Source organism: Schistocerca nitens, chromosome 2, assembly GCF_023898315.1.
Source record: "Schistocerca nitens isolate TAMUIC-IGC-003100 chromosome 2, iqSchNite1.1, whole genome shotgun sequence".
Taxonomy (NCBI): domain Eukaryota; kingdom Metazoa; phylum Arthropoda; class Insecta; order Orthoptera; family Acrididae; genus Schistocerca; species Schistocerca nitens.
The window spans coordinates 683995091-684010131 of record NC_064615.1 but is presented as its reverse complement, the minus strand read 5'-3'; the positions used below and the strand labels follow the sequence as shown (position 1 = coordinate 684010131).

At 28.6% G+C, this 15041-nt stretch overlaps 1 protein-coding gene across 1 annotated transcript in view; it reads right to left on the bottom strand.

Moving 5' to 3' along the window:
* LOC126235248 (glutamate receptor ionotropic, kainate 2-like) overlaps nt 1-15041 on the bottom strand; it is a 309725-nt gene that overhangs the window by 51381 nt on the left and 243303 nt on the right. The window lies entirely within an intron of this gene.

The window sequence follows — 15041 nt, the reverse complement described above, 5'->3', positions numbered from 1 at the left end:
TATATCTCAATTTTTTATCACCGTTTTAAAAACGTGCACAAGTCGTCGATCTCTGAATAACAACCTACTGATTATTTATTTATTTTTCCTCACAGTGCACGTAACGCAAAAGCCCTCCATTTCCACAATTAACGAGCTTTTTAATGTTAGGAGGTATAGTTTACGTCGATGCCAGCGACATAGTCGTAGCCTCCGACTTCCCTTTCATCTATAAGTCATAACTGTTACAAGAACTACTAGTATCAGTCACTGTGCCTATGCTGATAACATAATGGCTTCTTATTATTAGCTGCAGATGTAAAAAACCTAGTAAAATTATCTCATCGAAATTGACATTTCTAAAGCAAAGAACACATGATATTTTTCGGGAAAATCTAACGTTCGACAACTACTAGTATCTTTTCTTTAATAAAATGTTCATTTCTCTAGGTTTCATTATTTTTCAGTTTCTGATATTCTTTCTCTTTTTCTTTATTTTTGTTTACCTTTCAAGTTACAAGCTGTTTCTTTTCTACTCTTGGAGACTTGAAACAAAAAGCCTATATTCCACCATCACTTTAGCTCATAACTTATAATATGCAAATAAATTTTAGCCTCTGCAGGTGTTAACTCCACACGGACCCATTGTCGTTCTCTACATTTATTGCCCACTCGTCACTTACAACTGGAAGTAATAATATAACAGGATTACTGTTCAGTAGTTAGATTTCGTAGGTTCTGGACCACTCGTTAACACTCGCAATTTTTTATTTTCCATAAGATTGATCTAATGATCCAGAACCTACAAAATCTAACTACTATCCCTTTTACCTAATAATATAATATAATAATAACTATAATAAAAGATCATTCATTTTGCATACATTTCCCATAGGTGAATGTAATGTAAATAAATAAATTACGTAATTAACTATTTTTTTAAAAAAGGACTTTTATAACATTTTCTTAGCCCCAAAAAATGTCCTATTTTCAACTTTTGTGAAAAACGTGTTTTTTAAAAATTATATTAAAGAATAAGTATATATAATTATTTACTTTCCACTTCAACAGCCATAAGATTATTATGAAACATTGTTTGTAAAAGATTTTTGAAGGAAAACTTATTTACAGTTCTACCACATTTACAAGTAACTTTAATTTTATTGCATTCCTTACAGTATTCTATACATACATATTTATATCCACCTGTTCGATTAATATCTTTATACAATTCGTCAATACTTTTTTTAATCATACATTCACTACACTGTCTTGATTGTGGCTTGGTACAGCCTAAAGGCTGCTTTAGCTGATGCTTAGTGTTGTCCACTTAAATAAAATAAAATAAATGAGAAAAATAATTTTTTTAAAATTTCACATTGTGAATTTTATATCATGAATTTCATTATTTCAATATGTAAGTTTCGTCATTCCTTTATATTTCAATTTCATTTGTCCTTTTTTAATTATTTCAAGTTCCTAAGAATCAATTACTTTGTAATATCTATCTGGTAAAATAACTTTAGAATCATTATTAAGTTCCATACATATTTTTTCTCCATGTTTAGTTTTTAAATATTCACAGTCAGTAACATTATATATAACATTAATCTCTAGTTCAGTTTTTTTAATCCCTTTTGAGACACTAACATCATTAAGCTTCTTGATTTTAGTCTCCATTTATATAGAATCAATTTTATCAGATTTATATATAATAATTATTTATTAGATTTTCAATAATGAGTAGTGACCATATGGTAATGTATCTATTCTACTTTCTAAAACATATCTTTTATTATCATGAGAACTTAGTGTTGTTTTGTTTACTTGAATAGTATATATTTCATGTTTTTCACTTTTAATTAAATTAAATTTTCTATATTGTTCTGTATTGTTAAATAAACAATCTTTATAATCTTCAAAACTTATTTTGTTATTAATGACACATTTCTTAATTCCTTTAGATTTCTTTTCTATTTTGTCACCAAATTTATAAGCATACATCTTTGCTCTTAAACCACAAAATTCTTTTATTATTTTTCCATTACATTCATATTTCATTTTACCAACAACTTTCTTGTTTACTTGTGGAATATTAAATATATTATCTTTGGTTTTAATATTGTAAATATAACTGTCTTTATTGTGATAACATAATTCAATATTTTCACCATATTTAGTTTTCATAACTCTATAGTGAAAATCGTACATCAATTCTTTAGATAAATCAAGTATACTTAATCCAATATAAATAGGTTTATTAAATATCATTTTAGTTTTATTCATATGAATAGCAGCTAGATTTTCAGTAAATATAGTTCTATGTTTAATGTTTGGGATAGCTACAAGTTTGTCACAAACTTTCCTATCTGAAACTAATTTTAAATATCTTGTCTATTTCTTATATTTTCCATTGTTTTACCAAATACAAAATTATTCATTAATTTATAGAAATCTTTTTCAAAATCATTTTTGGCTTTTATTCTTACCTGTGTGTTTAGATCCATATACTTCTTTAACCAATTAGATTGTTTAAATTTTAAAACGTTCTTTATTTTTGGAAGTTTCATTTCTAAAGATAAATATTGCTTAAGAGTTCTATAATGTACTACATAGTTATGTTTTTTATCTAAAGTATTTATTAATTTCCTTTCATTTGTACCTGGAACAAGTTTTGATTCAGGAGCTAATGGTATATCTTTATGTAAAACATGTAATTCTTTTAGATATTCTAGCTCTACTTCAAATATATAACCATCTTGACTATTGTTTGACATTTCACTTATTTTTGTAGAATTAAAATTATTTGGTACATCCTATTTAAATCCGCCATATGGGAATTATTGGTTCATAGCATAACCATATAAATTATTTGCATCTGGACACTTTATATAATTTGATATTTCTTTATTATTATAATCTTTTAAATATTTATTATTTCCTTTTACATATCTTTTACAACATTGTGAAATTCCACCTCTTATTCCTTTTTAACCATTAGAAGCATATAATTCAAGTTTTTCATTAGTAATTTTTAACATTGCATCCCAAGTTATACCTGGTGCTATAAAATATGGAGATCTATCTAAATAATATGTATTTATTCATGTTTTTCTAAAATTTTCAAAAACGACACATAACAATAATACATTAGATTCAAGATATAAATCATGATATTCACTAAAATTTATAATATTGAATTTTTTCCCAAACTAATTTTGCATGTTCATAATCTTCATCACTTATGTCATAATCGTTTAACTCACTACAAAATTTATCTTTTGTTGGTAATTGTGTTTCTTCAAATTTTATCCAAGAATCCATGTAACCATATGGATAAACACCTTTTCTAATTACTAAGTTAAACAATTCGGGAGACGCATACATTTTAATATTTTTAATTGAATTTTCTTTAAATTTGATGAAAGTGTATCAAGTGAAGAAGCCATGAATCTAAATGTATCAACAAATCTCATTTTTACCTTTTTTGTATGTTTACCAAAACTAATATATTTATTAGTTTTGTTATTTGGTTATTTGGTATTAGTTCTATTTCTTTATCATCATAACCAAGTTCTTGTACAAAAAGATGAGAATCATAACCAGGTAAATTATGTAAATAAATAGGTACAAAATCAGGTTGTTTATTTTTAAATTTCTATTATAACATTCTGGAGCAGTATATTTTCCAGTTAAATGATCGTGATGATGGACTTTTTCATTCTTTTATGTATCAGGACATTTACATAGTGTACAAATTGTTGATTTATGAAACAATTTATATTCACCAAGTGTAACTGGTTTCATTTCTTCAATTTCAGAATAAATTCTTCCAATTGCTTCAACATCTATAAATGTTTTATAACAATTCAGTCCTCTATAAACAACAGGATCTTTATAATTTCCATATATATATTTAATATATTAACAAAATCCACTTGGTTCATATTTTTGATATTTCATTGTATATGGTGTTTCTGGATTTGGTTCACAATTCTCCATCTTTAAAAGTAAACTTTCAAAATCAGCATAAATAACAAGTAGAACCTTTTGTGTAAATTGATAATTTTTAAAATTTACAGATTCTCCTTCACTTGCCATTTGAACTGTTAATGGTTTATTAGTTAAAAAATTTTTTGTCTGTTCATCTAATTTTTCTTTACTATTAAAATGTAGTATACTTAAATCACAAATAAATTTTACTGTTTCATGTTTAGTCATTTGACTTGATACAAGTCTAGATAAATTTTTACACATCTATAATGTGAATTATTATCTTTCTTAAAATAAAGTAGATTCACATCTTTCATCTTCATCATAAAGTTAATAAACATTAATAGATATATTACTTTTCTATTCCTGGAATATGATCAACTAGTACAGGAAATTCAATATTTTCAAGTTTTTAACAAGATCAAGACTGACATTTTTATATGTTGTTATTCTATCAGAATGATTATTAGCAGGAAACAAATCTGATTTTATAGCCCACAGAAAACACTTTTAAACATTATTTTTTACATTAATCTATGCTTTCTTATTTTTAATTTTATCTGGTAACTAAATACAAGATGATCCTCTTAGTGGAACATAGTTGTTAACTGCTAATTGTAAGCCAGTTATTCTATTTAATGACCATCCAGATCCCTGTGTTTGAAAATTAGATATATTATCTAAAATATTTCTTTTACCATATTTGAATTTTTTATTAAACTCTTTTTCTGTTAAAATAGTATAGTTTGGTGTATGTTGTCCAAATTCTAGAACTTTTCCATTTGTTTCAGTAGTTTGTGGTTTATATTCACAATATAAATTTTTTGTCTGTTCATCTAATTTTTCTTTACTATTAAAAACGATAAAATACCTGACGGCTTACCAGAGAGAACATCAGCATCGTTGATAAAGAACGTCCGTCCTCAGAGACCAAAAACAGGAAAAGTTAACGTAATATTGGTAAACTGCAGGAGTATCCAGGGCAAGGTTCCTGAATTAGTATCGCTTATTGAAGGAAATAGTGTGCATATAGTATTAGGAACGGAAAGTGGGTATAAACCGGAAGTGAACAGTAACGAGATCCTGGACACAGAATGGAATATATACCGCAAGGATAGGATAAACGCCAATGGTGGAGGAGTATTTATAGCAGTAAAGAATTCAATAATATCCAGTGAAGTTATTAGCGAATGCGAATGTGAAATAATCTGGGTTAAGTTAAGTATCAAAGGTGGGTCAGATATGATAGTCGGATGCTTCTATAGACCACCTGCATCAGCAACCGTAGTAGTTGAGCGCCTCAGAGAGAACCTGCAGAACGTCGTCAAGAAGTTTCGTGATCATACTATTGTAATAGGGGGAGACTTCAATCTACCAGGTATAGAATGGGATAGTCACACAATCAGAACTGGTGCCAGGGACAGAGACTCTTGTGACATTATCCTGACTGCCTTGTCCGAGAATTACTTCGAGCAGATAGTTAGAGAACCAACTCGTGAAGCTAACGTTTTAGACCTCATAGCAACAAATAGACCGGAACTTTTCGACTCCGTGAATGTAGAAGAGGGTATCAGTGATCATAAGTCAGTGGTTGCATCAATGACTACAAGTGTAATAGGAAATGCCAAGAAAGGAAGGAAAATATATTTGCTTAACAAGAGTGATAGGGCACAAATCGCAGAATATCTGAGTGACCACCATCAAACGTTCATTTCTGAGGAAGAGGATGTGGAACAAAAATGGAAAAAATTCAGAAACATCGTCCAGTACGCCTTAGATAAGTTCGTACCGACTAAGGTCCAAAGCGAGGGGAAAGATCCACCGTGGTATAACAATCATGTACGAAAGGTACTACGGAAACAAAGAAAGCTTCATCATAGGTTTAAGAGTAGTCGAATCATAGCTGATAAGGAAAAGCTGAACGAAGCGAAAAAGAGCGTAAAGAGAGCAATGAGAGAAGCATTCAACGAATTCGAACATAAAACATTGGCAAACAATCTAAACAAGAACCCTAAAAAGTTTTGGTCATATGTAAAATCGGTAAGCGGATCTAAATCCCCTATTCAGTCACTCGTTGACCACGATGGCACCGAAACAGAGGACGACCGAAGAAAGGCAGAAATACTGAATTCAGTGTTCCGAAACTGTTTCACTGCGGAAAATCGTAACATGGTCCCAGACTTCAGCCGTCGCACGGACGCCAAAATGGAAAATATTGAAATAAACGATATCGGAATTGAAAAACAACTGCTATCACTTAGTAGCGGAAAAGCATCCGGACCAGACGAGATACCCGTAAGATTCTACAGTGATTATGCTAAAGAACTTGCCCCCTTTCTATCAGCAATTTATCGTAGATCTCTGGAAGAACGTAAAGTACCTAGCGACTGGAAGAAAGCGCAGGTCGTTCCCATTTTCAAGAAGGGTCATAAATCAGATGCGAATAATTATAGGCCTATTTCGCTTACGTCAATCTGTTGTAGAATAATGGAACATGTTTTATGTTCTCGTATTATGACGTTCTTAGATAATACAAATCTCCTTCATCATAACCAACATGGATTCCGCAAACAGAGATCATGTGAAACTCAGCTCGCCCTATTTGTCCAAGAAATTCACAGTGCCGTAGACACTGGCGAGCAGATTGATGCCGTATTCCTGGACTTCAGGAAGGCATTTGATACGGTTCCGCACTTACGTTTAGTGAAAAAAATACGAGCTTACGGAATATCGGACCAGGTTTGTGATTGGATTCAGGATTTCCTAGAAGAAAGAACACAACATGTCATTCTTAACGGTTCAAAATCTGCAGATGTAGAGGTAATTTCGGGAGTACCGCAAGGAAGCGTGATAGGACCTTTATTGTTTACAATATACATAAATGACTTAGTTGACAACATCGGTAGCTCCGTGAGGCTATTTGCAGATGACACGGTTGTCTACAAGAAAGTAGTAACATCAGAAGACTCGTACGTACTCCAGGAAGACCTGCAGAGGATTAATGAATGGTGCGACAGCTGGCAGCTTTCCCTAAACGTAAATAAATGTAATATAATGCGCATACATAGGGGCAGAAATCCATTCCAGTACGATTATGCCATAGGTGGTAAATCATTGGAAGCGGTAACGACCGTAAAATACTTAGGAGTTACTATCCGGAGCAATCTGAAGTGGAATGATCACATAAAACAAATAGTGGGAAAAGCAGGCGCCAGGTTGAGATTCATAGGAAGAATTCTAAGAAAATGTGACTCATCGACGAAAGAAGTAGCTTACAAAACGCTTGTTCGTCCGATTCTTGAGTATTGCTCATCAGTATGGGACCCTTACCAGGTTGGATTAATAGAAGAGATAGACATGATCCAGCGAAAAGCAGCGCAATTCGTCATGGGGACATTTAGTCAGCGCGAGAGCGTTACAGAGATGCTGAACAAGCTCCAGTGGCGGACACTTCAAGAAAGGCGTTACGCAATACGGAGAGGTTTATTATCGAAATTACGAGAGAGCACATTCCGGGAAGAGATGGGCAACATATTACTACCGCCCACATATATCTCGCGTAATGATCACAACAAAAAGATCCGAGAAATTAGAGCAAATACGGAGACTTACAAGCAGTCGTTCTTCCCACGCACAATTCGTGAATGGAACAGGGAAGGGGGGATCAGATAGTGGTACAATAAGTACCCTCTGCCACACACCGTAAGGTGGCTCGCGGAGTATAGATGTAGATGTAGATGTAGATAAATTAAAATTTATCTTTACACCATGATGTACTTTCAAATAGTCTTAAACAATCTTAAGAATTTTTGTTTTTACCACATTTAAAGATTAGCGTCAAGTGTATCCATCTTATTTTTTAAATTTATAGTTTGTAATCTGTTTCCAAATGCCTTTTCAACTAAGTGATCGTTAATTGTTTTTCTATCTTTTGGTATTACCAATATATTTGTAGCAAATGGAAATATTCCTCTGAATGGTTTATCTTCTTTAAATAGAAAAACATCATAAATATCATAAAATAGTAACTTTTACCAAAGATTATCACTAGGTTCAGCTTTATTATTTTAAAAATATTTGCTTGATTATCACTTACTTCTTCAGTGACAGCTGTCACAGTCTTAGAACTGTGTGCAGATATATAAATACTAACGATATTTTTATATTTTTTTACTTACTTCAGCTAAATAATTTTTATGATTTTCACTTGTTTCAGAATAATAAATCTAATTGAATCAGCTTTACATAAACTTGAATATCCTCATAAATTATTTATTCTACAAAATTCACAAAGTCTTACAACAGGAAATTGTTGTAGTTGGTTAACAAGCTGTTGTAGTTGAGCAGCAATGTTACTTCCCATAATGCTCTTCTATTTATTAGATTTGAAAAAATAATTTTTTAAATAAAATGATAATTATTTAATAGATGGATGGATAAATAATCATAAAGGATTATTATTTAAAGTTAAAGTTTTCTTATTTTTAATATATTCTAAAGTACATTTCTTACATTTATTATTATGTTTATCTTAAGTCTTTAATTTTTTGACAAATTTTACATTTGTGTTTTTCTTCACTTATAACTTCTTCATTATTCATTGCAGATTTAGATTTTCCTTCATTTTCCATTTTTGTATTTCGTCTTAAATGTTCTTTGAAATAATATTTAGCAACACTTTTTCCACATACACAAGGAATTCGATTTTTATTATAATTTTCTTCATGATATTTATTTAAACATGGTCTACATATAGTTCTATAACCATCTGTTGTATACTTTTGTGAAGTGAAATTATCAAATGATTTCTCTGTATTACAATATTTACAAAATTTAGTTTTTGGGGAATAATCTTGTTGAACTTGAACTTGATCCATTTGTACAGAAAAAACTGTATTAGAACTGTAAAAAAGTAATTTTTTTATATTTTAAATTATTCATATAAATGATTTTAAAACTAATCATCACCAATAATCATTGTCACAATCATCATCAGATTCATATCCCGATTTCTAAATTGTCGATTTCTATCAAATAAACGATCAAAAGAGCTTGTAGTTATTGTTAAAGAATCAAGTGCAGCTAATATATCTTTTAATGTTGGTTCTTTAGTTTTAATAATACTTCTACAAAGTGGACAATTTTCTTTTTCCTTTAACCATTCATGAATACATTCTTAAGAAAAATATGCTTGCAGCTTGTTTTAACAAATTGATTATTATTTTCATCACTTAAACAAATAGGAAAATCAATATATTTTTCACATACCTCAATTACTTCATAAGTATCTTTTATCTTTAGATTGCATTTCGTTTTGGTTCTCCATTTTTAAGAAATAATTTTTAATAGATTTATATAAAAGTTTAATTTTATAATTTAATTTAAGTGCAAACTACAAATTTCACATAATGTTTATTTTTTGCAAAACTAATAAAAAATATTTCTCTTAAATGGAGTCAATTGTGGATATCATCAACAATAAGCTTACTTACAACAATAAGCAAGGTTTTATGATTATTGATTAAGAAAATAATCCGTGGTTTAATGCAAATCAAGTTGCTGATCTGTTAGGATACGTTAGACCTAGAAATGCTGTTAAAGAGAATGCTAAACAAAAATACTGAAAAAAATACCCGAATTTAGGTAGCACTATTTCAGTGCTACCAAAATATATACAAATTTCAACAAAAATTATCAATGAATCTGGTCTATTCTCTAGTTATGAATTCGAAAACGACTTTTGCAGAAGATTTTCAAGATTGGATTTATGAAGAAGTTTTCCCATCAATTAGAAAACATGGTGCATATAAGATTAGAAAAGAGTTGATTGATGCATATAAATATTAAATAGAATCTTTATATGAAATACATAAATTGGATAAAAAGAGCGAAAATTCAAGAGAAACAGTTAATATTGCTTCGGGAAGAATAGGTAAAAGAAATGAAGAAATAAATAATTTATTACCACATGTAGTTCTTAAAACAATTAATGAAACTTAAGACCAACATTCATTCTTTTAAAATTATTTGATGATGATTGTGAATATGATTATTATGTCATTAGAACACAACAAAAACATTTACAGAAAAAACTATATAAAATCGAAGATAGATATCCACATTGTGAAGAAAAGTTAAGATCGAAGTATAATCCTAATTCAATAAATCTGTATCAAAGAATGAAAGAAAATTTAAGGATTGACTGTCATATAAATTATTTCAATATTTTGAATAACTATACTCAAGAACAATTGATTCATGATATAATTAGTCTTGTCACAGTCAAAGACTGCTTTAGCAGTCACTAATCCAACTGAACTACTATAAAATTACTTAATCTTTATTTACCCAACTATTGTGTGAATTATCAAAACCTAAACTTTAACATAAACTTTACCTCCTTTCTTACTTAAAACTTTTTCAACTAAGTATACATCTGGATATTTCGTTTTCTGCAGTTCTTGTTCATAAAAATTTCCCTTTATATCTTTTAATTTAGATGTGACTGTATTAGAATAAACAACCTCTTCAATTTCAAATATTTCTGTTGACCAGTTAGCTGTATATCCTTTTTCAAAAAGACTTTTAAGTTTGCTAATTCCTACTTTATCACCTTTTTCAAATTTATCATCACCTTCAGTGGAGACAATGTTAGTTATTTTCAATTTTTTTATTTACTTCTATTGGCATCATTTTTATTGTAGAATGTATTGTGTCATTATATTCATCAATTAGATCTTTAACTAAATTTATCCATTTATAATTTCCTAGTAAAGAAAATTTCTTCCACATCTTTTCTTTAAATGTTCAGGTAAAACGTTCAAAAAGAGATGCTTTTAATTCTGAAAACGTAGAATAATAATTAATGTTATATTTCTCCATTAATTCCTTAAATTCTGTGTTATAGAATTTTTTACCATTACCTGTCTGTAAATTATTTGGTCGTCTATCTATAAAAAAATTTTAACACATGAACTATATTTTTAGCTGTTTTATAGGAACAGCCCAAGCAAATTTCGAAAAGACATAAATAAGAGTCAATAAATATTAATTTCCTTTATTTATTTTAGAAATACCTTTTAAATTACCTGAATCCATTTCAACTAAATCAACTTGCCATAAATCATCTATACTAAAAGAAACAAAATTTATTTTTTTAAAATTTGTTCTCATTGGTTTATGCAATTCATTAATTATATTTTCACGAACATTATTATTATTTAAACCTTCACCATCTATTGCTTCTGCAGTCTTAGAACTCTGTTCATCCACAAAATATTTTTAACAAATTTACTCTTTTTAGATTTACAAGCTGTACAAAAACCTTCAATTCTTTATCTTTCATTTTTAGTTGTTACTCTATGTGGATTATGTGTGTCAGTAAACCTGTTACACTTTAAACAATAAATATGATAATTATGTGATGTATGATTTTCCATTTATATGGATAAAAATTTGTTAAATTTTAAATTTTAAATTATTTCACCAAATACAGTTATTTATATTTACTCTACAGGAACATAATCTTTCAATATTACATTTATAAAATTTGATTTATGTACAATTATTGATTGAATATTATTATTTATTTTATATAGATTATCAGCTACACTGACTGTTATATCAAAATCATCGAAGTTTAAATCTCTCTTTACATTTTTACCAACAATAATAATTCCTTTAAGTTTGAAATCATATTCAAAATAATACATTTTTTCTTCACCACCCATCATAATTGTAAATTCAATAATTTGTTTATCATATACTTTTTGTTTAAGATTGCGTAACTGTTCTAAGTATAGAGTTAAATCTGTTTTTGTGAATTAATCTAAAAACCTTTTCCTATTTCTATTTTGGTAAAATTATAATTAAATTGTGTTAAAATATTTGTGTATTCAGTTTTTGTAACATAACCTTTTCCAAGTATTGTTTGTCAACTACAACTTTTGTATCGATTTTATCATTTACATTAGCAAGTCTTCTGCCTTTAAAACCAATATATCCTTTAGTTACTTTAAAAATAACGTTAAATTCTTTACGAAATTGTTTAATTGCATTAGCTATCTTTGGATCTATTGATGATTGTAGTTGTTTAAGAGTATTTTCGATATTTTCTATATTTTCTAAATTAAATGTAGTTGTCTTAAATACTTGTTCTTTTTGTTTAATTAGATGAATCTTATTTCAAAAAATGTCCATTTATTAAACCTAAAATATCATTAAAATTATAATTATCACATAGTAATTTTAAAATGAATAAACATAAATGAACACATATTACTTCATCTAAATTTTGTATTCTTTCTGTATTGTAATATAATTCGCTTTTTCCTAAATAGTTAAGTAATTGTTTTGGAATTTTACCACCAAATAAATCAGAAACAACTTTTTTATCTTTATTTTTATAATAACCAATCCAGTATGTACCAGAATTATCAGATGTATCTAAATTTACTATATCACATTCAATGTTAAATGGCTTATTTGGTTATTCATCAATCATATATACACCATGAAAGTTTTTAATTTTCAATTGTTTAGTAAGTTCCTCTACATCAAAATTATTTAATGCATTAGGATATTTATTAATTACTTTTCGAATTTTTTTTGTTTTCTTTATTCTAGTTCCTGTTTTCTTTTCCATTTCCAGAGTTATGTCTTTCTTGTTCTTCTAATTCTTTATCAGCTTTCTTTTCGTTTATTACTCCATTTGTAATTGTGGAAGATCCACCAGCTAAACAAGCAATTGTTGCTAAAAATGGTAATGCAGCTAATAATAATGGTAAAAATCCGCCTTCATGCTGTGTTAGTCCTTTACCATCTATCCTTTTTGTTAAATATCAAATAATTTTATTAACAACAGGAATACCTAATATAATAAGTAAATTTCCACCAACTTTCTTTTCTTTTTTCCTTTTTTGAACCACTGTTAAATATGGTTCAATTGCATTTAACTGTTCATTACTTAACTTTAATTTAATTGATTTTGGTTTAGTCTTACCACTAGCTAGCAAAGTATAATTAATTGTAAAGTTACTCATTTCTATAGTTAAAAATTAAATAAAGGTTTTTATATTACTATTCTACATTACTCCATAAAAGCTACATTCAGCAGCTTTTCTTTACTTCGTTTTATTTGCATTCTAAGTTTATTTCTATTTTTCTCATTTTCACCCATTCTGGATCTTGCTTATGTTTATGATAATCTCTTCTAACTATGGAATTTTTCTCTTTATCTCTTGTCTCTTCACGATTGTAAGCGTATGCTAAAAGTACTTTTAATATAATCGACTTATAATATTTTCCTATTTCATTCTGCTCTTCTATTCTGAGTTCTTTTCTTGATGTAACTACAACTGATTTTACATATTCAATTCGAAAATTTTCAATACCTAAATTTCTCATATGAACTGAAATAGGTTTTGGATTTCCATTTCTTGCAACACATCGATGTCCTGTCAGTCTTAAACATAATTTTGTTGTTGTGCTTCCAATGTATATTTTATTGTCAATGCTGTTTGTAATCTTGTAAATTGTACCATGTAGTACATTAATTTAGATGCAGGAAATTTTATTAGAGAAAAATAATAACAAACATCTCATAAACCTGAACCATTTTCATCAACATCAATTCCCATACCTAGTTTCTGTTTACCATACATAATGCCTCTAAATGCTGTTGGAGCAATTTTCTTTTTAAAACTAGCATCACTTGCATGCATTCTTTCTTTTGCAGCTAACTGAAGTTGTTTATCTGCTTCATGCCTAGTTTGTAAATCTTTATGATCTCTGCATGCTATATCACGTTGTTTACAAGCCTCATCTAATGGATTTATTCCTGGATCTCCACATGGTAGTTTTTCTTCATGTTTAGTAAATGGTCCACAATAATTATATCCATCGTAGATGCATCTCAGGCATTGGAACATTATTTAAAACCCAATTTATTAATCCTTTTCCATATTTATCACTTTTCCCAAATGTATTTTGAAGATTATTCAAAAATCTAATTAAATATGGAATTATCAATTATAAAGTCACTAAATTTATTTGTAACATTTGTGCAATACTAACTTTTTCATTACGATAATTCTTGTTTCCAGCTAGTTCTTCACCATGAATAACTGCTAACCTATCAATTAATTGTCTAATGTCATTCATCCAAACATATACAATTGATTTATCTGTATATTTTTTAATTAAACCTTCACCTATTTTTTCAGGAGAACTTGGTTCTGAATCATATATAGTCTGTCTTCTTAAGTTTGTAAAATAATCATCAACAATTGATTTTATCAAATATTTATATTTATTACCTTTACTTGATCTTATTTTATTTGGATTATTATCAGAATACAATGCACCTGAATTATATACTATATCTGCATAATTTGATAAATCTAGACCATCGAATTTTGCATTCATATAATCTATAGTAATTTGTTTTTCAGTTAAAAGTCTCATTAATCCATCTGTACCTTCATATGTTTTTCCACCAATTTTTAATTTATCTCCACTGTATTCTACAGATAAATTACCAATATATTTAAACATGCCAACAAGTTTTAAGGGGAGCTGGAGGTGCCTATGCTGCCCATGTTAAAATCACTAAGTTTGAGGAACATTTATGAATAAGCTACGAAATAGAAAAATTTGAATTTTTTTACATATAGAGTGGTTTAGTATTGCAGTTATGACAGAGGGATTTTGGAGTATCTTTTGTAGTTTCCTTCCAATTATTTTTTTATTAATGACCCAAATTTTTTTACAAATAATTGCTTTATAATTAAACTGAAATGAAACTACTGAACATATTGCCAAATGGTTGTGTTACAATGTAAGTTTGACCACTAGGAGTGCTGTATAAAAATTTCATCTTTCTAGCTTGGGTGGATTTTGAGAAAATGTTCCTTATATTCGAAAAATTCTAATTTACAGGAAATGGCTGTCAAAGTTTCTCAATACATTCCTGCACTATAGGATGGATTATCAGGGTCTTCTTTTTCATCCTCCAAAAGCTTCCTCTTCTGTCTTTTTTTCTGGCCTGTTGTTCCATCATACTTCATATG